This window comes from Cupressus sempervirens, chromosome 2 (genome assembly GCF_028749045.1).
Source record: "Cupressus sempervirens isolate cs-2001-9-10 chromosome 2, ASM2874904v1, whole genome shotgun sequence".
Lineage (NCBI taxonomy): Eukaryota > Viridiplantae > Streptophyta > Pinopsida > Cupressales > Cupressaceae > Cupressus > Cupressus sempervirens.
The window spans coordinates 731,838,556-731,866,499 of record NC_143119.1 but is presented as its reverse complement, the minus strand read 5'-3'; positions in this window follow the sequence as shown (position 1 = coordinate 731,866,499).

Genomic DNA, 27,944 nt, shown 5'->3' with positions numbered 1-27,944 from the left:
CCAATAGAAAATTAATACCTCCACCACTATAATGCACATCATGGCCTTCATTACGAGTAGGTTCTATGATAGGATATGAAGGCTGCAGTAAAATGTTATGCACTTTATTACACAGTCAATTTATGTTCAAAACTAGCACCAACAAAGAATTTTGTCAACTATTCAATTTCATTTACTTTTCATTTGACGAATTTACTTGTGTCTCATTTGGTGCACCAAATTCTTGGGTAAGGCTTTTAGATTCTTGGCGTAGGTGTGCAACCATGACTTTATAGCCTTCCTTCAAGGGAATTTTTCTATATTCATCCATGAGCTACACATTGAATATGTGCCTTGTATTTTTTTCTTAACATCATCAATTTTCTATGTATGGTTTCATTAAACAATTTTTTTTGCAACATTATATAAAAAATATATATCAAATTTCATTGCTACTACTTACAAGTTGAGACTAAAGATTCATATAGCCACCAAAGCCAAGTTTGTGTTGGCCAAATTTTTCTAGTCTCGCTTTTGTAGCCAGGGACGTGTCCTACAATCAATGAACAATTTCAAACGTGTTAGATTATATATTTACAAAGATCACTAATTAGTTCATGATTACAATGTACTTAATATTATCATGACATACCTTTGTTTGCCTGTGCTGGTTCATTTACTCTATTTTCACATAGTCTTTTATGCTTTGCATCTTCTATTATTTCATTCCACTCCATCAGTGGAATCATAGGAGGATGCTCGTACTTTGAGTTCTCCATAAGACCCCTTCTGTATTGATCCCTCATAATCTTTATATGCCTTGACGCTCTTTTCAGAAGTAGGGCAACGTCAAAAATGTTTTTTTCCAAATAGGTCCTCAAAAGATGTAATCAACTAATTTTTTAATTTAGAAGCTTGTAAATTCCATCTTTAAAAAAAAAAAATTGTTAGATCAATCTTTAATGTAGTACAATAAATGGAAGAAAAGAAAAATTATGTAGCAATGATATGAAACTACATACCTTTTACATATGGTCAGTCCGAATAGCCTCAATGTCATATCAAAAAGATGGTCAAAGAAAACATTATTACCTACAAAAACATAAAGGGATTATTAGTCCAAAATGAGTTATGTATAAGTAAACTAAATTTACACTTTAAATAATAACAATTTTAAAGCACTTGGACGCTTTCGTAATTTAAACAGAAACATAGTTTTCTTGTTCAGCAATAATGTCCCTTCAAATGAACTAGTACTAATCACATAGACTGTTCTAAGAAATGGATTAGCTTCAATAGTACTGCTCTCTATCGCTCTATCAATTGAAGGTCTATCTATTAGTGCACAAAATAGGTACATGAGTACAAAATCCACTCAACAAAAAAATAATGCATGATTAGCACATTACGCAATATAGAAAAATAAGATTTTACCAGTTGTATTGGACATAGATGAGGATATTTGCATGCTCCTTATTGTAGACAATGCACAAGGCAATATTGGACTGCCAACCGAAGGAGGTGTCTGTACTTCATCATGAGTTGAAGAATACAATATTGTTAGCAAAGACATTTGTAATGGATAAAGATAAAATGGGATACTAGGTAGAAGCATCCAAAAAAAAGTAGTTAAGTGTTATAATTTTGATGAAAACAAACAAAGAAAGTCTAACTTACACAAAGGTTGTGCGCTACAATCCTCACCACATTCACTGCACGATGTCACAACCGTCACATATTTATCTACAAGAACACATAAAGTTTTAGATCATGATCCATAAGATACTATAAAATAATAACATCTATTGAACTTCTATTATTGCTTTAGATTAATTACTGCTTACCTTCAAATATTTGACCCTACAGTCCAATTCTTTTTTCAGTGCCTCTTTCTCCTCACTTGTGTCATATTCAATGATAATGTTAAAAATTTCATTAGTTTATCTTTGTTTGAGTTGTTGGGCCATGAACATAGGGTCAACACTAAACACAATGTCATGTAGAAATGATGCTCGTATTTCAAATCACATTTGATCTGCTGTCATTCTAGCTTTTTCCTATCATTTGTGACATCAATATCAGTAAAATTTCATCAAAATAACTCCAAAGCCATAAATAAAAGAACATAGTAATACAACATTTGTTTCTATATAACAATAAAAATTACAATAATTAATGTTTACCTCCACTGAAGGTGTTTTAGTTGGTGCAACCCCACCAGTGCGTGGTGGTCTACCCATGTTGCCCTATGAAAAAGATTACTAATTCTTAGAAATCAGCAGTGAAATGAAAGTATTTTACATGTTGTACTTAATGTTTGTATATGCACATATGGTTTTGAAAGAAAAAATTAGTGTAACTAATGTGTATATCTACAAAATTCAAAATTAGTAAAATTCCATCAAAATAACTCTGAAGCCATAACAAAAAGAACATAATAATATAACATTTGTTTGTATATAAAAATAAAAATTACAATAATTAATATTTACCTCTACTGAAGGTGTGTGAAATGGTGCATCTCCACTTGTACGTGGTGGTCTACCCATGTTGCCCTATGAAAAAGACTAGTAATTCTTTGAAATCAGCAACACAATGAAAGTATTTGACATGTTGTACTTAATGTTTGTATCTGCACATATGGTTTTGAAAGAACATAATAATATGACATTTATTTCTATATGATTTAAACAATTACAATAATTAAGGTTTGCCTCTGTTGAAGAAGGTGTGTGAGATGGCATATCCCCACCTATGCAACGTGGTGGTCTATCCATGTCACCTTGTGAAAAAGAATTAGTAGCAAAATGAAAGTAATAGATGTACCCAAAAAAAATATTAATAATAAAGCAGATTGTATATGTAAATAATTTATCTTAAGTTAGCCAAAAATTTGGTGTAACTAATGTGTATATGTAAAAAAATATTTGACATGTTCTACTTAATGTTAATATCTTCACATATGGTTTTGAAAGAAAAGTTTGGTCATACATGACCCCATCATAGTTGACACTGATTCTACCTGGATAGAAATTTCATTAATATAATCTTCATCCATGTCATCATCATCATCATCATCATCATCATCATACTTGTCAGTTTGATCATCGTCGTCAACATCACCATCTTCATCGCCATCATCATCATCTTCATCAGTGTCATCATCATAACCATCATTTCCATGATCATCACCATCTTCATCAACATGATCATGATCAGAATCATCACCATCAGCATGACTAGAATCATCACCATCAGATTCATCATTAGGTAACAGTCCTTCATTATTATCATTTTCTTCATCTTCTGCTTCTTTAGTATCTTCTTCTTCCATCACATTATACTTTACCAACCTTCCTCTTGGATCATGTCTAACAAAAAATGACCAACCTAGTTTGTGTGGAACACCAAAGTAAAACACTTGTTTGTGTTGGCTTGGAAGAACATAGAACTCATCTTCAACTAGATCAAATGACCTTGTATTAATCATTGTAAATCCACTATCATGTTCAATAATAGTCCTATCAAGATCATTTTGATTAAGCCATAGCCTATACCATTTGATGAGAAATAGAACCATTTGAATGAATTAAAGTCACACTCAAATATATCATCCAAAATGCCATAGTATCAATTTTCAGATTGTTGAGGATGTATGTTAGTTCTAGACAAAATATTGGTGACCACGAAGACTACACTTATCCTAGAATCACATGTTTTCTTCATTTCGTCTGACTTTTTTATGTAAAATTTATGACCATGGTAGTACATAGCTTTGTGGTGTTTGACCTACAAATTTTCAAACATGTCAAGATTATTTACATCAATCTATGAGTTGATATTAAACTTGAGGCTCATGATTAGTAATCTTCTATGTACCTTTGCATCTCTTAAGCCATATACCAAATCAAGTACCATTAGCGTAACATTGAGATCTCCATTATGATGAGCTTCTTTAACCAATGATGCAATACTATCCCATGTTAATGAGTGACCATTTTCTTGAGACTGTTCAATCCATAGCGTCATCCAATCAAGATTGTTTGCAATATACAAATGTAGTGCATCCCACTCACGACCAACTATAAAGAAAATAATTAGACCAGTTAGAAACAACTTATATTGATGATGGATAAGAATTAATAAACTACAAAAAAAATAACTTATAATTATCTATCAATCTCCTAAATCTACCTTTCCCTATTAGGTACTCTCCTTCAAATTTATCTTTAGAGTTGGGATCCCAAATGCGATCTACATGGATATTTTTTGCAAACTTTAGAAGATATTCACTAATGTACACCATGGTTTGGTAAACCATAGAACCCTTAGGACGTGCTCTTTATTGAACCAAGCCCTTCATAAATTTCAAGTGCCTCTCAATCATCCACATTGACCTAGTTTGTACAAGTCCACACAATTCAATCTCTTCAACTTGATGTATGAGGTAGTGTTCTTGAGCATTGAAAAAGGTTGAAAGTAGACACTTTTACATTTCACACATAAGATGTGAAAATTTTCTCTTCCAATATTTTATATCTTTTTTTATCAATTTTTTAAGATGATAACCACCTAAAAGAGATTCAAGACACAAGAACATATAAATGAGATTTCAGATAAAATTATACAATAGATTTCAGATAAAATTATATAAATCTAAGAAAAAACACTTATAACCTCATGTATTTTCCAAGATCGTATATAACTTGTTTAATATTGTTATCAAACTAGTGTGGGAGGGATAGAGGTAGGACATACTACAATCATTAAAAAATGATCATTTCAATATATTATTAAATAATGCAATAGGTAGTACATTCAATTTTACAAATATACTGTAAATAGAGAACATGACTTACCTTGATGAAGGTATGTCAATCATGTGTTTTCAACCCTGGCCCAAAATCACCTGTCTTTGATAGAAGAGTGCTTATATTTGTAGCTAATCCTATTGGAATTTTTTTTTATGACTTCTTTTAATGCATCATTTTTTTGCTCCATTAATAACCAAGGAAGGGCACTTGTATTTATGCGATCTCCATTACTATTTGATTCAATGAAATCTTTTAGTGCATGACTGAATTCATGAATGTCAGTACAAATTTTGACCTTTTTTTCTCTATCACACCTTCCATCCAATATTTTTCATAGTGTCTCTGTTACATTCTTTCAAATATGCATAGCATCAAACAAATGTACGATTAGGAGATCTTTGTCGTATAGTAACCTACTAAATTGAGTAGGATAACTTTTCATTCCTCTAGGAAGTTGGTCATTGAATCCTTGATGACCTTCAAGAGCATCAATTACATCATTAATAAATATAAGACAATATCAAAATACAAATTTTAAACTTCAGACAAAAAATTAGCCATTACCTCGACGATTTAGTCGATCGTATTCCAACTTTCATAAATGAGGTGTCATTCTTTGTGGCCTTGATGATGCCTCTTCTTTCACATTAAAAAAATATTTTTTTGTAATTCGATACTTATGATTATTGTGGAGAAAGTGCCTAAACTCATTGAACACCTACTTTCCTAAACTTCTTGAATGACGAGATTTCATCTTTAGACTACAAACTGAACATGTGAATTTTCCCTTTGTCTAAAGACCTAAAAGATCATGTACAATTATCATGTGCATCTTAAGCATACAATAAGTAATGTGTAAACACTATAACAAACCAAAAAATGTGATCTTAACAATATAACATACTACAAAAATGAGTTAGCCTAGGGGCATCATGTATTGTCCATACAAGGATTGCATGGAATTGAAATTGTCAATGTCATATTGGTCTAGAGATGTCATACATAGTGATGTCATTTCATAGCTTTAGCAACTCATCAATTAGGGGCTCAATATACACGTTCATATCTTTAGCTTGGTACTTACCTAGTAATTGAATGAACATAAATATTATATAATTTTTATGAACATTTTCATGCATTATTTATAAATTAATTTAGAAAAATATTAAATGAAAAAATGCTTGGCACAATCATTGACAACATTATGTGCTCCCTCTTTATGGACATCCAAAATAGATCTCATATCTCCAAATGGATTGACACCATTCTTTGCCAACGAAAGATTCAGATTATGAGGTTCTTCTTTAAAGTGTGACCATGTTTCTTCTATCTCTTTAAATGCAGAAGCATCTATAGGCATTCACATAATGTCATCTTGACTTCTATTGCATGCATGATAATCCATAAATTGTGCCAAGATAGTGCACTTGAATAATCATTGAAAACGTGGAATAATGAAAATGCACCAAAGAACCTTGTGAGACACCTTTTTTGTTATTTGATCTGATTGATATCTACTAATATGACAATCAGGGCATTCTGTTGTAAATTCATGTTGTTTATGATATAGAATGTGATTATTGGGACATGCATGTATTGTCTGATACTTCATTCCAATCTAATTCATAATGGTAGATAATTCTTGGTACAAACAAGGCAAATTGTTTGATGGTGGTAACAAAACTCACCTATCAACCTACAACAACAAATATATATTGTTAATCTAATGAATAGTAATTGTATGATAATATAGAAGATGAGAAAAATGGCATACCTTAGCATATGTGACATTGCTACATTGGATAAACCATTCATAACCTTTAAGTTCACCAACAACACTATAGCTGAGATAAGAGTTGTTTGGGAGCCTTCGTACAAGGGCTCATGTACCTTCTCAAGTAAAGGTATATAAGACCATCTTCATCATCATTATCAAAAATACTAGTACCATCATCATGAGCCTCTTCATCACCTACTCCAATACCATTTTCTTCAATCATGTCCTCTAGCACATTATCATCTTCTTATATGGGAGTGTTATCCTCAGCTTGGATATCCACACCTCCATGTTCCTCTAGTAGGAAGTCCATATTCAATAATGGACAAAAATTGTGGCCACCTTCAATGTGACCATGTTTCCTACAATGACTCTATGTTGTTATGATTAGAATTCTTTGATTCTTTAAGCCCTTACTCTTTTTGCAAGGACAATTACATTTATCAACTTTTCTTTGAAACTAAGACCACAATGTAGCCATTGTCTCATTATTTTATTCTGGGTTCATGTTGTTAGGCATTATCTTTCTTCATAGAAAAAAAATATTTGCAAATAAATTGGACATGTTGTACTTAATGTTTATATCTACACATATGCTTTTGAAAGAAAAAATTGATCTAACTAATGTGTATATTATCTGCAAAAAAATTGAACATGTTGTACTTAATGTTTATATTTGCACATATGGTTTTGAAAAAATTTTTTGGTGTAACTAATGTGTTCTCTAATTGTAACAACACTTCTATATTATAATACACTAAAGCTTTTGAAATTTTGAGTGCAATTCCTTGGGTCTCCAACGACCCAAAACATAAAAAGATAGTAAATATATGGATACAAATGTTTTAAGCATAAACCAATGAGCTTTTTTACAAAGATTGTGTGAAGAAGTTCTCAAAGGTTTTCAAAAGAGTGCTGTTATTTTGTAATTATAATTGTAGCATTCTAATTAGCATTTAGTTGGGGTAAAAATCACCACACTGGCTAGGCAAAGGGAAATATGTGTGAAGCTTCCTCCTTTTGAAGAGGGACCATGACCTATTGGAGAATAAGGAAAGGCTGCTATAGATTCAATGAATTCACTAACAAAAATGACTCACCACAAAAGTATAGAATCAACATGTTTTGAATGTGAACAACCTTTGTATGTTACTACAAACCATTACATGTTGTTAGTAGGAGGGAATTCTTAATTAAACAAATGATTGTGGGCATTAGATTGTGAAAGCATGGATGAGAGTAGATTAGAGGAAATTTTCACCATAAATTGAGGTTGATATGGTTTTAAATTTTTTATTGTTGATCATAGTCCCCAATGCTTAATCAGCTGGTCAAGATGAAAAGGTGGATTTATGGTGAAATACCTTTTTAATTCAATAGCTCTAATAATAGCATGAATCTTTCCACTAATGAGAAAAATATAAATAAACTATGAATGTTGTTACATGTGTTTCATCAAGTGTTTAACTGCTTAATGCATTAAGACCCACTTTAAAGGTACCAAAGAATAGTGTTTGGGGTGAAATGTTATTTCACATAGGCATATTTGGAGCAAATCTAGGAACCAAAATCTTGGAGTTTCTCCTTGTTCATATTATTATTTTGAAGACGTAAATAAGTAATAAGATTTAGATCCATAATAATAGCAACGAACCTATTTTAGCAATTTCTAAAGTTTCCAATTACCTTGTTGGTGCAGGAGCACCACACACAACCAAGCTAAAGTTGAAGATTATAGAGACCCCAAAGACCCTCAAAAAAAACCAGAAGGATGGAATGTATAAACAGGTTTTCAAACCAACTAGAAGGGTTTAGAACCTATAATGATACTAAAATAGTGTAATTCTTCAATCATATTGTAATTTCCTCAAAGGACTACTTTTATTGTGTAATGTCCTCTTATGGACTAAAGACTTGATTGTAATGGGCTAAAGTGTCCAAGCTTCAATAATGTTTCAAGAAGTATAGAAGGGGCATAGGATAGGTCTAGATATTAGACAAAAGGTTAAGTATCAAAATAAAGCCATTTTTGTTATTTAAAATTTAAATATTTAAAAAAAGTAATGGCTAGTTTAGGGATTGAGAAGTTTTGGGTTGTATGCTTAACATTCAACTCAACAAATGAAAGTTGGTTGAGTCAATTTCTTAAGTAGTTATAGGGGGTCTTTTATATGAGAGAATAAGTCTCTGTTACGCAGGGGGAGAAGAAGGATTGGGTTATGTATTGGTGAACAAGAAACATCAAATGTAAAATCTTTCTATTTTTGGCAAATCAACTCCATTTTGAATCCCAATTTGATTGGATATCTATATGTTTTGACCAAGTCACTTCATCATTTGATGTGTTTTGCTTTTGAATTTCATATTATAGTAAGTTATTGTCACACCAATTATAATTCAATCAGTCACTCTTTATGGAAACTTGTTGTTGCTATAATACCTTAGGGAGAATGAAGGCCATTCCTTGAATATAGAGGCCTAACATTCATGGAATGATGTTACTTAACATGTATCATAAAACTCTAACTATGCATATGCAGATTCATGTTTGATGGAAGTGATCACAGTTAAGGAACAATGTGAAGATATAATTAAATGCCATGTGTGGCAGTGAATGAGCTACCTGAGAAGGAGTGGATTTTATGCTTGGGAAAATTTTGATAGAGTAAAGTGAAGGTGAATCCATCACCAATTGGATGTAGGATTGGGTGGAGAGTGAACATTCAGGAAGCCCTAGCAAAATTGGGTTTGGAGTCAAGAATTGGGGATCAGGAGTTGCAAAACTCTTAGGACTAATTCCTTTTGGAATTGACTATTTGATGGCATAAGAAAACACTTTCCAATAGCAGGAAGTGCTAGGTAAATTTTTTCATGTAGTTCCTTTGTTAATAGGTCAACCTTTATGCATAAAAATAGGGCACCAATCAAGGTTAATTGTGTTAGTCCAAAAAAAACATAAGGAAGTCTATGATGTGTTGTAGCACACCAAACAAGGCATGAGTAAGCATCATTACATTGTGAATTGTCTTGAAAAGGTAGAATTATTCACATTCTAAGTATGTAGCAGGACTAATAGGCAAAGTATTGGGCTTTTAGGTTTAGTTTGAGGAGATTTTGTAAAGTGGGGGTATGGAATTGTAATAAAGTCTTAGTTGTGAGTCTGTGAAACCAAATCCATCATTGTGTGATATTGTGAAAGCCTTGACAATTCAACATTAGAGATTTTAGAGTACTTCAACCTCTGAAATTACAAACTCTTATTGTGTTTTTGAATACCACCACCCTATCCTACTGCATCACTTTCAATTTGAATATCTTGATGTGGTCATTTCCACATTCCCATACTTCCTAATAGTGTAGAGAGTCAAAAAGGAAGTTTTGTGACCTTTGCATTCTCTCGAGTCTTGCCAAAGGCATGTTGCAGGTTTCTTCAAGGGATTTTAATAAATGAAGGATTTAACCTTAGTGAGATAGTACACAAAGTTGTGGTTTTCATTATCTACTAAAGCTCTATGTCTATAATATCATGGCAGCTGGTACTTGTGCATAGTTAATGGAAGACTGTATTGGAAGGAAACTTAGACCCCAATAGGAAGACACATATAGGATGAGGCTTTTTTCCTTTTGCTTTAGGGATCTTTGAACATGGAAATGCATTTACTTTGGAACCGATGGAGTGGAAAATAATTTTATAGAGGTTATCATTCTCTAGCAATACAAGACCATGCAAATATGACTTCAACCTATATGAAGATTGTCAAAACTAATGCTGTTTCATGGAGCTGCTAAACACCAGATAACATGCAGGGTATCAAGAACTCATACACTTAGTATGGTTTCTATATCATTTCTATCCTCAGTAGGGACTAGACAGTAAGTTTGCCTTTTTTTTTCTTCTTGAAGTCCATGGTAGCATTTTCTTTTGGTGAAACAAAGTTTCTCTTCATGGTATTGTGCCTAGATGGATAACCTTCACTAGGTATCTTTGAACTATGCTTTATTCACACCCAATGATGGTATTATTGACTCCAACTAGACTTTGTCTACACTAATGTGTTTCATGCAGATGGATCCCCCTTTCTTTGCAAATATGGTAATGTTTAGGTGACAATGCTTCTTGGAAAGAAAATATGTCATTATTGTATTGAGGAAAAGTTTTGGATGGTTTTATTGTCAAGTATAATACTATAAAGTTAAGAAAAAACATTCTTATCAAACTAAATATGGTATACATTTTAAAGTCATAAATCATGGAATGAGTGTCTAAAAGACATTAATGCACGGTGAGTAGAAATAGATCTTGAAGGCCGTAGAAGGTAAAATACAAAACAATTAAAGGCTGCAAGACTGTCACAATGAGGATAGTCACATATTATCTTTTATTGCTGCCATCAAATGTAGTGGTTTGTTTGAAATTGCATCAGTGGGAACATGCCTACCGAAGGATGATGGTGTCAACAATGGAACCTTATTGTTAGCTTGGAAGGCTATGTTTTAGATCTACCAATCTACTCATTATGGAGATTTTTGCTATATTATCAATGACCTTCCCACAAGAGATTGCTTTTCAGACCTTATTTTGCAGAGATAGTATTTACCAATGGGCCTCCTAGAATAAGTGCTTTTATGTGTTCATATGAGATCATAAAATCTTGTCAGAATTAGATATATATGTATATAATATAGGTTCAAATAGTCCACTTTTTTTGACTAATACAAAGGCAATTATTTCTAAAGATAGAATATTAAAAATAAGAGTACAGGAAATTGTACAAGAATCCCCATCTCAGCAATGGAAAATTCTTAAGAAGCTTGAGATAAAATAGGGAGTTGAAGGTGTGCATCATGTTCTTGGACTTGCTAGAGCACAAATGCACATAATGATTAAATTATGGGAAGTGTTGCAAATTGAGAGAAATTCTAGAGAAATTGGTTTCGCCAATGCTAATGAACATAGCAGTAGCTCTCACTGCAATATTTGTGTGATGGTAAAGCAAGTTGTGGCTTGTTGATCTAGTGGGAAGTGAGAGAGAAGAACACATATTCCTTACAAGAACTCCAACTTGACAAGAACAATAATAATTTCAAGTTGTAGCATGCTCAAACGAGTTAATAAATTTCTTGTGTATAAAAAACGCAAAAAATAAGAGTTGCATAAACTTAAATATGTTTATCAAATGCATGAAAATATTGATCAAATTTTACCACTAGTATAGTACTAGTGGTGCTAAATCAATTAATACTAAAAGTTTTCCCAAGATAGTTTCAAAAGGAATCTAGAAAAAATGAGAGTCTACAAAAAAATTCAATAGATATGCAACCCTTTGGTCTATTATTTCAAGATAATAAATTGTCTAGATACTCTTACTAGCAAAAAGGTTTCTTGCATGCAATATCAACAAGAAAAAAAGGAGGCATCTACAAAAACTATGGTTAAGGTAGATATATAAAATATCAATGACACCTCTCCTTTGTTATGTTTAGCCAACATGGGAATAATCATCTATGATAATGGGTAATCCTGTAATGTACAATGGAATGCCTCAGCTCTGTGCATAACAAAAATGATCAAGAATTTGAGCAATGGTCTTGCAAATTCTATAAGGTATAAAAATGTTTTAGTATAAAACACAATTGGATGGGATCATTCATTTTGGTAAAAATTGGCTATAGCTATGAACATTTCTGAGCCTTTTTTAGAAGATGGTATTCATGGAATGAACCCTGTCAAGGAAGGTTCAAAAAGTACAAATTTTGACCTTAGCAAATATTGTGCTAGTCTATCTGATTTTTTTATTCTTGATGTTGCAGAATTCTATAGCTCTAATAACAACATGAATTTTCCCACTAACGGGAAAAATATAAATAAACTATGAATGTTGTTACATGCATTTCATCAAATGTTTAATTGCTTAATGCACTAAGACCCACTTTAAAGGTACCAAAGAATAGTGTTTGGGGTCCCAAAGTTTGATCTTTCATGTTATAATTTTTTTAACATGCGAATCTCATCTTTGCCATCCTGTGTTAATTTTGAATAGTTTAGTTTGCACCTACAAATCAAACATTATTTCCTAAGCATGGTTGTACATGATCTATAAAACTTTTTTTTGAAGTTTATTTGGATTAACAAACCAATGAATGTCCAAACCAAGTCACTTAACATTGCTTACTTAAAAATATTACTCAATTTCTACAAGTAAATATTTTTTTTCTGATAGAATGTAAATAATTGGTATACCAAGAATATCCAATGGGTAGAAGCGATTTGTTTTGTTCGTCAAATTCATGATGACAAGCTTAAAAAGTTTGTTATTAGATGTCTCTCCAAATTTTCTTCTACTTATAACTTCTTAAAATATTGTTATATTATAACTTAACCACTAGAAATGTTCCCAACACCACAAGAGATCATACTACACTAATATGTACTTTGTTAAAATGTCTCAATATAAACAACAATAAGACTCTATTTATTGTTAGCAATTTTTTGTAGTCCATTGATTATAATTGGAACTTACAGAATTTAGTGTTTCCTTGAGTTCCATTTGTTTGAAGGAGTTATTGTTATAGTACTTGAAGATAGGTTAGGGGTATACATGTAATTTTAATTCAATTAGTGCACGAACTTGAAATTCATAGTTATATATCAATTCAAGTATTCTTTCAAAGACTACGATGTAGTAGACTAGTGGTCAGATAACCCTAACAACTATTTTTTCTTTTATACATTGATTAGCTTCTTTTAGTTAAACAGTATTTCTTTTCTTTCTTTTTTATTGAAAATGAGTAAAATGCAGAGAGAAGTAGTTGAAGCACTTATTCAGGAGCTTCCAAAATTCCACATGAAGGCAGTGCTTATAGACTGTGGTGAGTGCCCCATTTGCCTTGAGGAGTTCTGTGTAGGAAATGAGATATGCAGTTTAAGATTGTTATAAATAATTGTGTTACACTTTGTTAAGGTAAACTCGGTTCATGTATTTAACACTTGGTTGTGTTTTAATGATAAGTAACCTCTCTAATTATAGGTCCATGGGTTACCCTGTGTACATAACTTCCATTTTGAATGTATTGATCGATGGCTGTGCCTTAGCATAAAATATCCTTGTTGTCATCTCTCTATTTTTTCCAACCTAGACCTTAGTGCCTTGGCAAATGCCCAACGTTCTCAAACTAGAGACTTTAGTAGATCTTCTCAGGCATCTGTAAATGCCCAATCTTCTCAAACTAGAGACTCTAGTAGACCCCCCTTTCTTTGTAAATGTGGTAATGTTTAGGTGACAATGCTTCTTGGAAAAAAATTATGTCATTATTGTATTGATGAAAAGTTTTGGATGGTTTGATTGTCAAGTATAATACTATAAAGTTAAGAGACAACATTCTTATCAAACTAAATGTGGTATAGGTTTTAAAGTCATAAATCATAGAATGAGTGTCTAAAATATGTTAATGCACAGTGTGTAGAAATAGATCTTGAAGACCTTAGAAGGTAAAATATAAAACAATTAAAGGCTGCAAGACTGTCACAATGAGGATAGTCACATATTATCTTTTATTGTTGCCAACAAATATAGTGCTTTAAAATGATGAAACATCAATTAGTAATCCTAAAAGAAAGAAATTGCTATTGAAATTAAGAGCAACAGATTGGGATATGCAAGACAAAGTAGAGGTATCCATCAAAGTAGTCATGGAGGACACCATTATGAGGACATGAAAAAATAGAGGGGTCTATTATGTAATAGAAAAAGATTCACTAAGAAGACCAAGGTCTCAAATCTTTCCATGAGCTCAAAGGGAATTTTCATGATGTGACATGTTGGCACTCAAAATTGAGTTCTCATTTTGAGCATCTATTTGGAATTTTGAGTCAAATCAAGCCCCATAAATGCCCATAAGTGCATGTGTACCCAGCTGTATCTTTGAGGCCCCTAAGGTGTTTAATGTTTCTAACACTTTCCATTCAGCCCGTCCACTTTTTCCATGATGATAAATTGACATTTTGAGTCATTTGGCGAAGTCCCATTTTGAGCTACTGTGAAATCTGCATTTTACCCTAAGTGTCAAACAACAACAGGAGGCTATGTTTGCAAGTGAATATCTCGCACCCAGAAATGTTTCATGATTCACCACTTTGGGAGTGTCTAATATCCATAATAGAGAACCTATGTTTCAGAATTTGAGTCATTTCAAGTCTGTTTGACTAGGTTTTGAACCCCTCAAAGTTGGTAGTTTATTGTTCTATGCATTTGTGTAGTTCACATTTCTAGGAAGCCTTGTTTGACGTTTTATAATTTTGACCCAGTTGACCCAAATGTTGAAATTCCTATTGCATTGTATTGTAGACGTCAAAAAATTGTTATGTTTCAAGTTTCAACTTATGACGAATACGTTTGATTAGTTTTCAAAAGCGATTCCAAACACAATTTCTAAAGTTATACTGGTGTCAGCATTTGCAGATTGTTTGGTACCCCTATTCAGGACGTAATAACTTGAGATCCACGATAGGTCACATAAAACAGATTGTACCATTGTGTTTTCATCTAAAAATATTCCAAGTGTGTTAGTTTTTAAGTCTTGATGAATCCATATGCACACTTTTCCAAGTCCATTTCATTTGCCAAAATCACTTTTCTACCATTGTTTCAATATGCAAAATCCAAGTAGCCCACTTTGAATGTTTTCCATTTGTGCCCTATGATTTGTCATGAGCCCCAATCACAGATTCACAATGACCTCATGAAAAAGAAGTAACGCCCCAAGTTTTGTGCCCCCAAGTGTTAGTTTACCCAGTTTTCAAAGCCAATTCTAAACCTAGTTTATTGCTTTCTAACATGCTTGTTTGCAGGCAGTTCTGAGAGGTCAGCTTGGATGGTCAATATTTTTTGACCCCGAATTTGTCATGAGACGAGATTTGACAGGGTGAAAGTATGTGGTACAGGGAATCAATGGGTCAGATTTCAGGGCCTGGTCAGAGGTTTGGGTTAGTTTTTAAGACTAGTCAACATACCTTCTAGCACCAATTTGACAATTTGCAGATCAATGATAAAGTGAGTTTTAATTGATGGTTCAATGCTCGATCTTGATTGTAATCAGTCTAAGATGATTAGTAGATCAATTTGAAGATTCAGTTGTTTGGAAACGATAAAATTTTTAGCCGGACCTGCTTTTGGGCCCGACTGGATTTACTAGGACTGACAGAACTTGAGGGATTTTAAAATTGTTTTAAAGGAGGGAATATATGGTGTTAATCACCATAATGCATACTATATACTTCATCTTTTATTTTAAATGGATGAAGAGGATAACATGGGTGGGAATTTATCGTCATTCGATACCATTTTAGTATATGGTGTTATATCCATGAGGAACAATATGTCATGAATCCAGCTTTAGCATTCCACCAACAACATAAGCCAAGGTATTTCTAATAATGATGATGAAGAAATTGCTAGTAATTACATTAGCTCCCCAAGAGAAAGAGCGAGTGGTGGATATCGCAACTACACCTAGAGGCAAAACAACATACATTGCTGCTGAAAAATATAGGAATGATATATGCCAATGAATTGAAGAAAGAGAGACTCAAATATCTAAGAGACAATCTTCATTAGATGGGTGTGACAAATACAATTGTACATGATTATGATAGCAACAAGTTGCCAAGGGCCCATTTGGTTGTTGGACTATAAATTAAGCAATGGCATTCAGAATGCTGGCTTTGGGATTCTGGAACTTAGAATCCAGATTATGATTAGGGAATCCAATTTGGGACTGTTTGGTTGACCAAGAATTCATTGTGAGAATACAGATTTTCTCCATTTGGTTGCACATTGTGGAATTGGAAAACTAGCCAAAATAACATGCAAAATATTATCATCCAGCTGTAGCATTATCATCATGCAAAAAAATTCAATACTTATTTGGTTTGTTGAAGTCCAAACATTTTTAACAAGTATAAAAAGATTAAGTCATGTTGAAGGTAAACATTATCATAACGGATGAGGACGAGATTGTACTAATGAATACTAAAACTTTTATGACTCTTGCTCTATAAAAAAAATACCATTGATTATAATTCACATAATTACTGATATGAAATATGTATATTGTTCAAGTCTCGTTGAATGAATCTGAATCACAATAATTGATGAAATAAGAGTCAGAAACATCCCATTAAAAAATATATATTTGTAGAGATCCAATAAAAAATTTTATCATCACAACATTCAAACTCACAGGCGCAAAGTCTAAATGTTTATATTAAAATTTTACGAAATCTTACCTGGAAACACTTTTACACTAGAAAAAAATCAATAGAGTAGATTGTTTTTGTCCTGCATACGATTCATTTAACTAAGAAACAATGTATATGAAAAAGTTATTTCACCAAACTCTTTTGCAATAACTACTGAGGCGGATCAGGTAGAAAAAGCCTGATAAATTGATAAATTACTCAACAGTGGCAAATATATGAGTAAGTAATAGCGGAAAATTTTCTCCCAATTAAAAAAAAATAAATTTCAAAAATTAGTGCAAAAAAAAGTGCCCCCAAATGGACATCCAGAAGTCAAACCCAATTAAATTTTACTTTAGTTAAAATCCTCATTTTCAAAAAATGGGATTTAAAATGGAAATTAAAATGGGAATTCCAAATAACAAGTATTTTGAAAGAATTTGGAATCCTTATTTTGGGGGTCAAATGGGGATACCGGATTTCATTTTTTCCCAATTCCAATTCCGATTGTGCGGACCCAAACAATGGATTAGATTTTTTTAGAATTCTGAATGCCAATTCCATTCTAATTCCAGCTACCAAACGGGCCCCAAAGGTTTTGAGCCTGAATTCAATGGACAAGGTGCTTTTGGATGCACCCTATAGTGGCACTAGTGTCACACAAAAAGATGAGAAAGTTAATGCTAACAAGAGTGCTGAGGACACTTCCAAATGTTCATTTTTGCAAAAGAAATTAATATTGGCAACACCCATGATGAGTCTTTGCAAAATAATCCATGTTAGCATGGCCTGGAGAAAGAATATATCACCCACGACATTAGGGGTTTTGCACTAGTTTTCATGGGTATGAACAAATGTCATTTTCATTTTACCCGGGGTAGGAAATGGACCCACTTCCTCTTTTATTGAAAATGACTCTACCTATGGCACATCTGAACTATGAGAAGCTACTAATATTCATGTGATTTCCATATAAAATATGCCAGTACTATTCACATGTAACAACAAGCATAAGCCATTGGTGGAAATTGATGCGCACAATCAGCTTTCAAACAACAATCGATGGAACCCCACTGGATAAAGCAAGCATATAAGAGGAAGTCCATGGGAGGCTACATAAGTCTTTATGGTGGAAAAAAATAGAGTTCTCCTCTGTTGTTTAAATAAGTAGTAAAGCATCCATGGCGTTAAACAGGGGAGGAGCCCCCATGTTGATAAAGAAAAGACATGGACTGCGGTTCAGAGGCAATCCACACCAGAGCAGGGAAGCCATTTAAAAGACATGCCCATTGTTTTAAAAGAAGAGACGTATTTGAAGTTGTAGAATGTCTCATTCCAAAAAGACTTAGGAGTTGCCAACTAAATGGAGGGAGAGACCAGCACATAGAGGGAGAATCTATAGGTCAAAGATGCCCCTGTAGGGGAATCAATGGCATCTTTCTAAGCACAAAAAAAGACCATGGCAGCGGTAAGGGAAAGAATGAAAAGAACAAAGGTGGCATGTAGAAATAGAGATCCCACAATAGAAGACATTGAAAAGAGGCGTCCACATTCAAATGAGCGACAGGGGAACAATAGTCACGACAAGAGGAAGGGGAGTGTTCCAATCTTAATACCATTTTCATCATTCATGAATTGAGGCAGGTGTTTGGAGCGTTGTCTCCTTCACAAATGCGCTGAGAAATGCCTTATGTCTAATGATGCTCACAATTTTGTTGTGCATCACTGTAATAGTGATGGATGGTGTGAGGAGTATGAACTCCCAAAGGCACGAATGTGGTCCTTGAGGGATCTTTTGTGTTTGAAATTTGAGCCATGGAAGCAGCCGTGAGCTTGGAAAGAAGGCCCTGCTGCCAAATATAAAGACACCAAACTCGTAGAGATCCCAAACTCACAAATTCTACCCATGTTTTATAAGATCTAAACCGATGCCTTGAAGCAAATCACACCTGAAAATGAAGAGTGAACATACTAGTGTTTTTCTAGTTACTTGTCAATAGGTTGTGCAAAACATAGTAGAGGAAAGACAATGGAAGACATTAGTCCCACATCGCCTATGCAAGAAACTTTTTTAATGTTTAAATACTTTTCCTAACATATGGTTAAGTGTCCAAAGACACCACTTTTTGAAAAGGCAGCGCCCATGTGAGGGACCCCATTGATGATGTCAATTGTGTTAGTAATGAAGTAACCAAATTTTAAATGAAAATTGAAGCATGCTGATGTGGCAAGATGCGCTAGGATGCTGCCACGTGTCCTAATTGTGTGGTTGGCACATTTTTGCAAAATGGAGTTGCACGAGGTTTAAAGAATGCGAGAATGCACCTTGCTGACACGTGTTAGCAAGTCCCGCTCAGAAGTGACTGACATGTCTTTGACAAAGAGAAATGAGATGGACCCAATGGTGAATCTAGAGATGACACGTGGTGACTGACATAAGCTTAAATGATGGAAGCATCAAATCACGCCATGTGGCGAGATGGACGATGGGCGCTTGCCCGTAATACAAAGATGTAAGCTCATTAAACAATGTGGGAAAGGGGGAAAATGCCACGTGGCAGCAGGCCCGAGCTTGCAATGATTTGGCTTCAGAGGTCAACCAATCAGAGGCCACCATGTGGTGCCCGGTCAAAGGAGGGTTGACCTCAAAATTGAAGGGGGAGTGATTTTTAAATCAACTTTATGGAGGTTTCCTGTAGGCTAACATAGCAATATTATATATCACTAGAATCGTGAGAAGATGAACTTTCTTATTATGGAGTTCATTTCTACACATGAATTCATGGGTTTGAGTTATAGCTAGAAATGTGAAATTTGGGGCCTTCTTAGTGGAATAAGGTAAAATTGAAAATGCAGTTACAAGATCAGTAATAGACAGTGAAAATGAAGTTGGGGTCATTTCTAAGTTAGTTAATTGGAGTTTTCACCAGCATTCTCATGAAGTTATTAGATATTTTGATAACTCAAAATTTTTCATCATTTCATCAAAGATATTTGCAAATCAGTAACAAAGTAATGATGAAACCAAATCAAATCAAAATGAGAGAAGGTAGAGAGAGGTTTTTCAGTTGCAGGGGATTGAATTCCAAGTGGATAGATGTCAGTTGCATAATAGATCCGAGAATTCATCTTATTCTTATATCTTTCTTTCTTTCATCCATTGTAAGGGTTCCAATTTTGAGAAGAAAATCACTCACTACAGAGACACCATTCTTCAGCATTTCTCTTGTATTGAAAATCAGTTTAAGTTTTATGCAGATAGTTCAGATTTGTTAGGTGATTTCTGAGTTAGTTTCTATACATCTTTCATGTATTTGGTTTCAAGGAAAACAAATAAAGAACATCAAGGGGATTTAAACTCAATTTGAATCATGTCTCCTATTTGTGGATCTATAATTTCTTCTAGTTTGTGAACAAAGAGCATAAACTAGGTTGCATTTTGTTTAAAAGTGCATGTGGTTGAAATGTATTGCTTGTGGATCAAAGAGCCATGTAATTGCTTCGTGTTTATCATAGGGTTTTTAGATTTCATGAAAGGATAGTCTAAGTATGAGATTCATTTTGATGCAGATGTCTATTCACAAGGTGAAAGATAGATCAAGAATCTTGATGTAGGAATTATGTCAAAGATTTCCAGAAGATGTATGGTTGTAATTCATTTAATTGCCCAATAAATAAGGCACTGATCAGAGATAGGATCATTAGGTTTTGTTACTCATACCTGGGTATTGCTTGTATCAACATATTAAATCAATTTTTCCTTTTATGTTGAAAGTTATTCAATGTTTAACCTGCACTTAGCTTTCCAGTTTCATGAATCATGTTCTTAGCTATTTCATGCTCGTGATTCCTAGTTAAGTATAGAAGATTTAGGGGTTTTCATCTGATATTCTGGACTTTGATTATGCTCATTGCACTGGTCACATAATTGGATCCTAAAAGGTTCACTTGCCTAGGTTTTGCAGAGCCTGAAGTGTAGAAGCAGTGTAGCCTTATAGGATGCTACCACGTGTCCTAATTGTGTGGTTGGCACATTTTTGCAAAATGGAGTTGCACGAGGTTTAAAGAATGCGAGAATGCACCTTGCTGACACGTGTTAGCAAGTCTCGCTCAGAAGTGACTGACATGTCTTTGACAAAGAGAAATGAGATGGACCCAATGGTGAATCTAGAGATGACACGTGGTGACTGACATAAGCTTAAATGATGGAAGCATCAGATCACACCATGTGGCGAGATGGACGATGGGCGCTTGCCCGTAATACAAAGATGTAAGCTCATTAAACAATGTGGGAAAGGGGGAAAATGCCATGTGGCAGCAGGCCCGAGCTTGCAATGATTTGGCTTCAGAGGTCAACCAATCAGAGGCCACCATGTGGTGCCCGGTCAAAGGAGGGTTGACCTCAAAATTGAAGGGGGAGTGATTTTTAAATCAACTTTATGGAGGTTTCCTGTAGGCTAACATAGCAATATTATATATCACTAGAATCGTGAGAAGATGAACTTTCTTATTATGGAGTTCATTTCTACACATGAATTCATGGGTTTGAGTTATAGCTAGAAATGTGAAATTTGGGGCCTTCTTAGTGGAATAAGGTAAAATTGAAAATGCAGTTACAAGATTAGTAATAGACAGTGAAAATGAAGTTGGGGTCATTTCTAAGTTAGTTAATTGGAGTTTTCACCAGCATTCTCATGAAGTTATTAGATATTTTGATAACTCAAAATTTTTCATCATTTCATCAAAGATATTTGCAAATCAGTAACAAAGTAATGATGAAACCAAATCAAATCAAAATGGGAGAAGGTAGAGAGAGGTTTTTCAGTTGCAAGGGATTGAATTCCAAGTGGATAGATGTCAGTTGCATAATAGATCCGAGAATTCATCTTATTCTTATATCTTTCTTTCTTTCATCCATTGTAAGGGTTCCAATTTTGAGAAGAAAATCACTCACTACAGAGACACCATTCTTCAACATTTCTCTTGTATTGAAAATCAGTTTAAGTTTTATGCAGATAGTTCAGATTTGTTAGGTGATTTCTGAGTTAGTTTCTATACATCTTTCATGTATTTGGTTTCAAGGAAAACAAATAAAGAACATCAAGGGGATTTAAACTCAGTTTGAATCATGTCTCCTATTTGTGGATCTATAATTTCTTCTAGTTTGTGAACAAAGAGCATAAACTAGGTTGCATTTTGTTTAGAAGTGCATGTGGTTGAAATGTATTGCTTGTGGATCAAAGAGCCATGTAATTGCTTCGTGTTTATCATAGGGTTTTTAGATTTCATGAAAGGATAGTCTAAGTATGAGATTCATTTTGATGCAGATGTCTATTCACAAGGTGAAAGATAGATCAAGAATCTTGATGTAGGAATTATGTCAAAGATTTCCAGAAGATGTATGGTTGTAATTCATTTAATTGCCCAATAAATAAGGCACTGATCAGAGATAGGATCATTAGGTTTTGTTACTCATACCTGGGTATTGCTTGTATCAACATATTAAATCAATTTTTCCTTTTATGTTGAAAGTTATTCAATGTTTAACCTGCACTTAGCTTTCCAGTTTCATGAATCATGTTCTTAGCTATTTCATGCTTGTGATTCTTAGTTAAGTATAGAAGATTTAGGGGTTTTCATCTGATATTCTGGACTTTGATTATGCTCATTGCACTGGTCATATAATTGGATCCTAAAAGGTTCACCTGCCTAGGTTTTGCAGAGCCTGAAGTGTAGAAGCAGTGTAGCCTTATAGTTGGCCCAGGTTCTTGGTTAATTGTGTCCATTATTGGAGATAGCTTCCCATAGATGCATTCTTGCCTTGCATACTTGGTTGTTCAAATTATGTTAAATTGGGAGCCAACATGACAAACCTATGAGGTCCTTCTAATAGTATTGAAGAGTAGTATAGTGAGCATGTAAAGGTTGTAAAAGGGATGTATAAATAACAATGATGAACAAGTGATAACTACACTATTATGATAGTGTTGAAGGTATGTTAACATTATGAATTAACTTTAATCCAAATCAATGGTGTAGTAGCATGTAAAGGACAATAGTCAGTGAACAATGGTTTCCTGATATATATCTATATCAATTTTTTTTGTTGTGTTGATTATGTATACCAAAACAAATTCTCTAAGACATTTGGACTTGAAATCCTCTCTCATGAAGGCTAGCTGAATATGGTTTATGTAACATCTATTCCACTTGGATACAGTAAGCAATAGTCATTAATCTTATGCTCTCAATAAGTTTTTAATTGCTACATTATATTTTTGTTTATGTTATAGATTTTTGTGATTGTTGGTTATCTTCAAGCATTTTTTTTGTATTTATGTTCTTCTATGGCTTATTGTGCAGGACAAATCATGACTATAGGACCATACTTTAAGAGTAATCATTAGGTAGTTTGTGTCATAGATATAAAATGGGACAATATTTTTGTTGTTTGTTATCTATTATACTTTTAAGAGTACTTATAAGTCTTGTATTTTATGACATAGGACTCGAGAGGACTTGTGTTTTTGAATAAGATCACAATTTTAAATCTCATCAAGTGACTTTCCTAATACAAACTATCCGTAGATCCAAATTTACATCTCTTTTCTTATTTAATATAAAGTTAAATATTAGGTTTTTTTTCCATACATGATTAACTAATTGAAGCAGCTACATAATTTTTGTTCAATTATTTTTAGAAAGAGAGAATTTTGTTATTCAATGTGTGCAGAATCTTTGTTGCCAAGATATCACAAATAGGTTTGCACGAGATAATATTATTTGAAGTACAATGATGTATCTTGAAATAAAAAAAGATATTGTGATGTAAAAGAGAATAATCAACTGACATCCCTCAAAAAGAAGATTTGTGATAGTGGCAAATCATGTTTAGGGGATGTGGCAGACTTACAAGTAGTGGTGCCATTGAGAGTGCATAGTATATGACTAAATGCTAATATAAGAAAGAGTTATTTTTTAGTACCTACAAGTTAGGTTTGTTATATAATGAAGTTGAGTGAAATATTCTAAGGACAATTTTAGGGTGAAAATATCAAGACTCAGGAAAAAAGCATGTGATGAAAGTCCTAGTAATAGTAGAGATTGTAGAACCTCCAAATAATCACCATGAAGAACATATTACAAACCATAAAGAGTGATTCAGTTACAGGTCAAAGCATTATACAATAAAATGAAGATATTTGACATGCCTAGTTGACATGTGATAGTTATGAATATGATATATGAAGGTGTCATGAGAAACAACATTGAAGGAAACACTAACCTAATAAGGGTAACAGTCATGGTCTTATATCTTTGTTTGGCTTTTTCCAAAGATTAATGACAGTGCAAAGAATATACTAAACCCAATAAACAAAAATTCCATAGCTAATCATATAAATAGGATCTCCTTGAAAATGAGACAATTAGTGCTTATATGAACATAAATTAAATAGAAGATATGCTTATAGAAAAGTCTTTGTCAAACAGCTACCAACATCTTGCAAATGAAAAAATTGATATCAAGTCTCAAAGAGAGTTTAATGGTTATGGTTCTAACTTGTTATAGATATAGATGTTTATTTTCCCTTTACCAATCTAGGGTTACTGTCCCATTGATTTCCAAATATTTGTGCCAAGGAAAAGATGTAGCTTCTTGCCAACATTTGACCTTTAGATAGACCGACTCCCACAGAGTATACACAATCACAAAAAACTTAAAATCTTTGACACCATCATAAATTATTAGATTGAAATTTTGTGTAACCTATAATCTAGATACACTTATCATATCTAGCTGCCAGATTCTAAAAATCTTTAATACCCTCATGAATTGTTAGTTTGAACATTTGGCTAACCTATAGTCTGTGGGCGTTGAGGGCCAAAGATGGGGAGCTTTGAGAGAATCAAGAGCAAGGAAGGTATAGAGTAAATCCACCCAATTAGTATTCTACCCTCTGAAGCCCTCTATACATCCATAACTAGCAATCTGATCTCTTTTTCCTTCCTCTTGACCCCTTTTCAACTTGTCTTCAACAGGAAGTTCAAAGAAGCCTCTTGTTGCTTTTCTTGCATTCTCTTCCACATCTAGAGGAATACCATGATTCATTACCACCAACAAGAAAATAATCACACATGATTCACAACCACTTTCAAGAAAGCAATTATATTCATGGCATAAAATGTTTGTTGGGAAAACCCTATCCCACAAAATCATGCTAATTTGAAATCACTCACCAAAGTTTAGTAAATGTGTGCGTCGATCTATTATGTGTTTCTCATCTTTTGCATTGAATTCATCAAAGTTTTCTTAGTTGGAATTGTATTATGACTCAAGTTGGTCAAAAGTTTGACCAACTTGAGAATAGTTAAGATATTTTCAACTTGGGAAAATTAATGTTGGTCCAAATTTTGACCAAAGTAGGATTTTTTTTTTTTTTTTTTTGTGACCATTGTGGGAATGAAAACAAAAAATATAGAGGATTCATAGCTTTGTTTGAAAAATTTGGTAGAAAAATAGGTGCAAATGTACTATTGTTTTCAGGATGTCTACTATTTGTTCTTTTGTAGGAATGTACCACAGTTTCAATAGTCGATTCTCCACTCAATATTTGATGAAGAAAACCAACAATTGCACCTTCTATTCAGCTTCAAGAGCAATATTAGACTACAATATTGCCACAGCAGTTAGACAAAAATAACTTCAGCCTCACAATCCTCTCTCTACTAAGAAAATAACTCTCATTGAATGTGCACACAAAAACTGGTGCTGAAAACTACCTTTAGGAGAATCTAAAAAATTCATAGTTGGAAGTATAGAAAGTTCTATCCACAAGAATAATTTCCTCCAGTTCCCTCATTGAAAATTTTCTTTCTCCATCTTCTCTAGCTTCTCCTGGAAATCTCTTCTACAAAATATATCTAGGAAATCTATTCCTCTTGGAAAATCTCTTCCATAGAATATATCTAGGAAATCTCTTCCTTTGATATATCAAGGAACTCTCTTCCTTCAAGAAATCACTTATTCTATGTCTCAAGGAAATCTCTTCCTCTCAACATATCGAGAAAATGTCTTCCTCTCAATATATCCAGGAAATCTCTTCCTATCAACATATCAAGGAAATCTCTTCCTCTCAATATTTTGAGGAAATATCTTCCTATCAACATATCAAGGAAATCTCTTCCTCTCAATATTTTGAGGAAATCTCTTCCTCTAGGAAATCACTTCCCCAATGTTTCCACGTGACCCATCATAGCTCTTCGGATTTGCACCATGCAAACCGCATGCCAAAGGATGATCACCATAGCCACCTTGCAACCTATCTTTACTAGATCACTGGTTGTTATGGCCATAAAAGAAATTGGAGACACTTTTTTTTTTCTTGTAATCTGTGTCATAGATCTTGGCTCTATATTTAGAGTTTAGAGCTCTAACACCATGTTAATTTCTTATAACTTAGTTATAGATCAAATGTACAATAAGTTCATAGGAAGAAACTCAATTTTATTTATAACAATTAATACTCTAGGTTAATTAACATAAGAAAATAATAGAAGTAAAATAACAAAAGCCAAACACACATAGGAAATAACACAGGTATACCCAAGAAACCCTAGCTTGGGAAAAAACCTACAATTGTTGGATCTTCTATTTAGCCTAACTTCAAACTTTCTCTTCCATAATACAATCGAGTTTTCTACAACAAGTTTACATATATAGAGCCCAACTACTTTACCTAGCAAGCAAGGAAAGAAACTTTCCTTTCTTTCTTTGGCTTTAAATCATATATAAAATCACTTCTTGCTTTTCTCAAATTCACAACCTTACAAATATTCTCTTAAAGAATAAAAACAAATTTGTTGCTAGATATCCAACTCAAGTTTCCTTAAAACTTCTCTCCACCTTATGAGCTAAACAACAAAAAAAAATAACAAACTTTAAGGCTCAAGATTCTTCAATCATGAACAATCTAGAAAAGAATAATATTGTTCGTTTCTTATCAGTGATTGCATACATGCAAATCACCAAATTGTAAATGAATTTTTTATTTCTTTTTTAGTATTGAAACTGATATGTCTAACAAGCATTCACAAATCTTTCATTTTCTTTAAGTGTCCATGTATTGGATTAATATTATAATTATAAAGTTCATTCTTCTAAATTATTTCCCATATTCACTAAATACTCATAGAAGTGAACCATTGTACGTAGTTTCTATTGTGTAGATATACCAATGGTTATTATACCTATTCTTAGCTCCAAATTATTATCACAACACAAACACAGTAGGTATGTATGGAAAAAATGCATAGGCCACAACCCAAACAATATGATTTTTGGCTATGAGTGATACTTGTCATTTTGAGTTTGGCATTTTGAGTTGCATATTTTATTATTGTTGATATACATGGTGTTTTCTTTGGCCAGCCATCTTTGCGACCATTGGTTGCATGATATAGCCACTATTTTAAGAGAGATGGCTTGTCTACATAGTTCACTCTTTCTAAAACATTATTGTTTGTAATCATCATTACAATCTGCAAATGAAGAAAGAATAAATCTAAAATCCTAACATTCAGTTGAGAATTTGTAAACTTGGCATTTTGTTTTTGGAAAAAAAAAATTTTCTTGGCCACTCAACACTTTAAGAGTGTGTTTCACCATTTTAGTGAGCACCCAAGATACATTGGGATCCACAAATACAAGAAGCACTAAAAGCTATATTTACTTGAACTAAATCAGACCTCACATTCATTAGTGCATTAATATATTTATAGCACACCCTCTTAAATTCTTACAAATTTAGTCCATTCAAGCAATTTAAGATACAATTGAGGATAAAAAAATGTTTTCATACGTCCCATGTTAGCATTTTAATCTAATATCTTTTGATGAGAGTTATTACTCTCTTAATTGGCCTTTGTCTTCAATTCACTTTTTTGACTTTCATTCATTTATCACTTATGAATAAATTCAAGAGTAAATTATTAGAGTCTTTGACAATGTTGTGGACTAGAGTCTAACTCTACCAAGAAAAAAAATTAGTTACAATACTCCTTTGTCCATCCATTAATTCCATTGAAATCATTGGAACATGTGCATAAATTTAATAATTATAAATTGATATCATTTTTT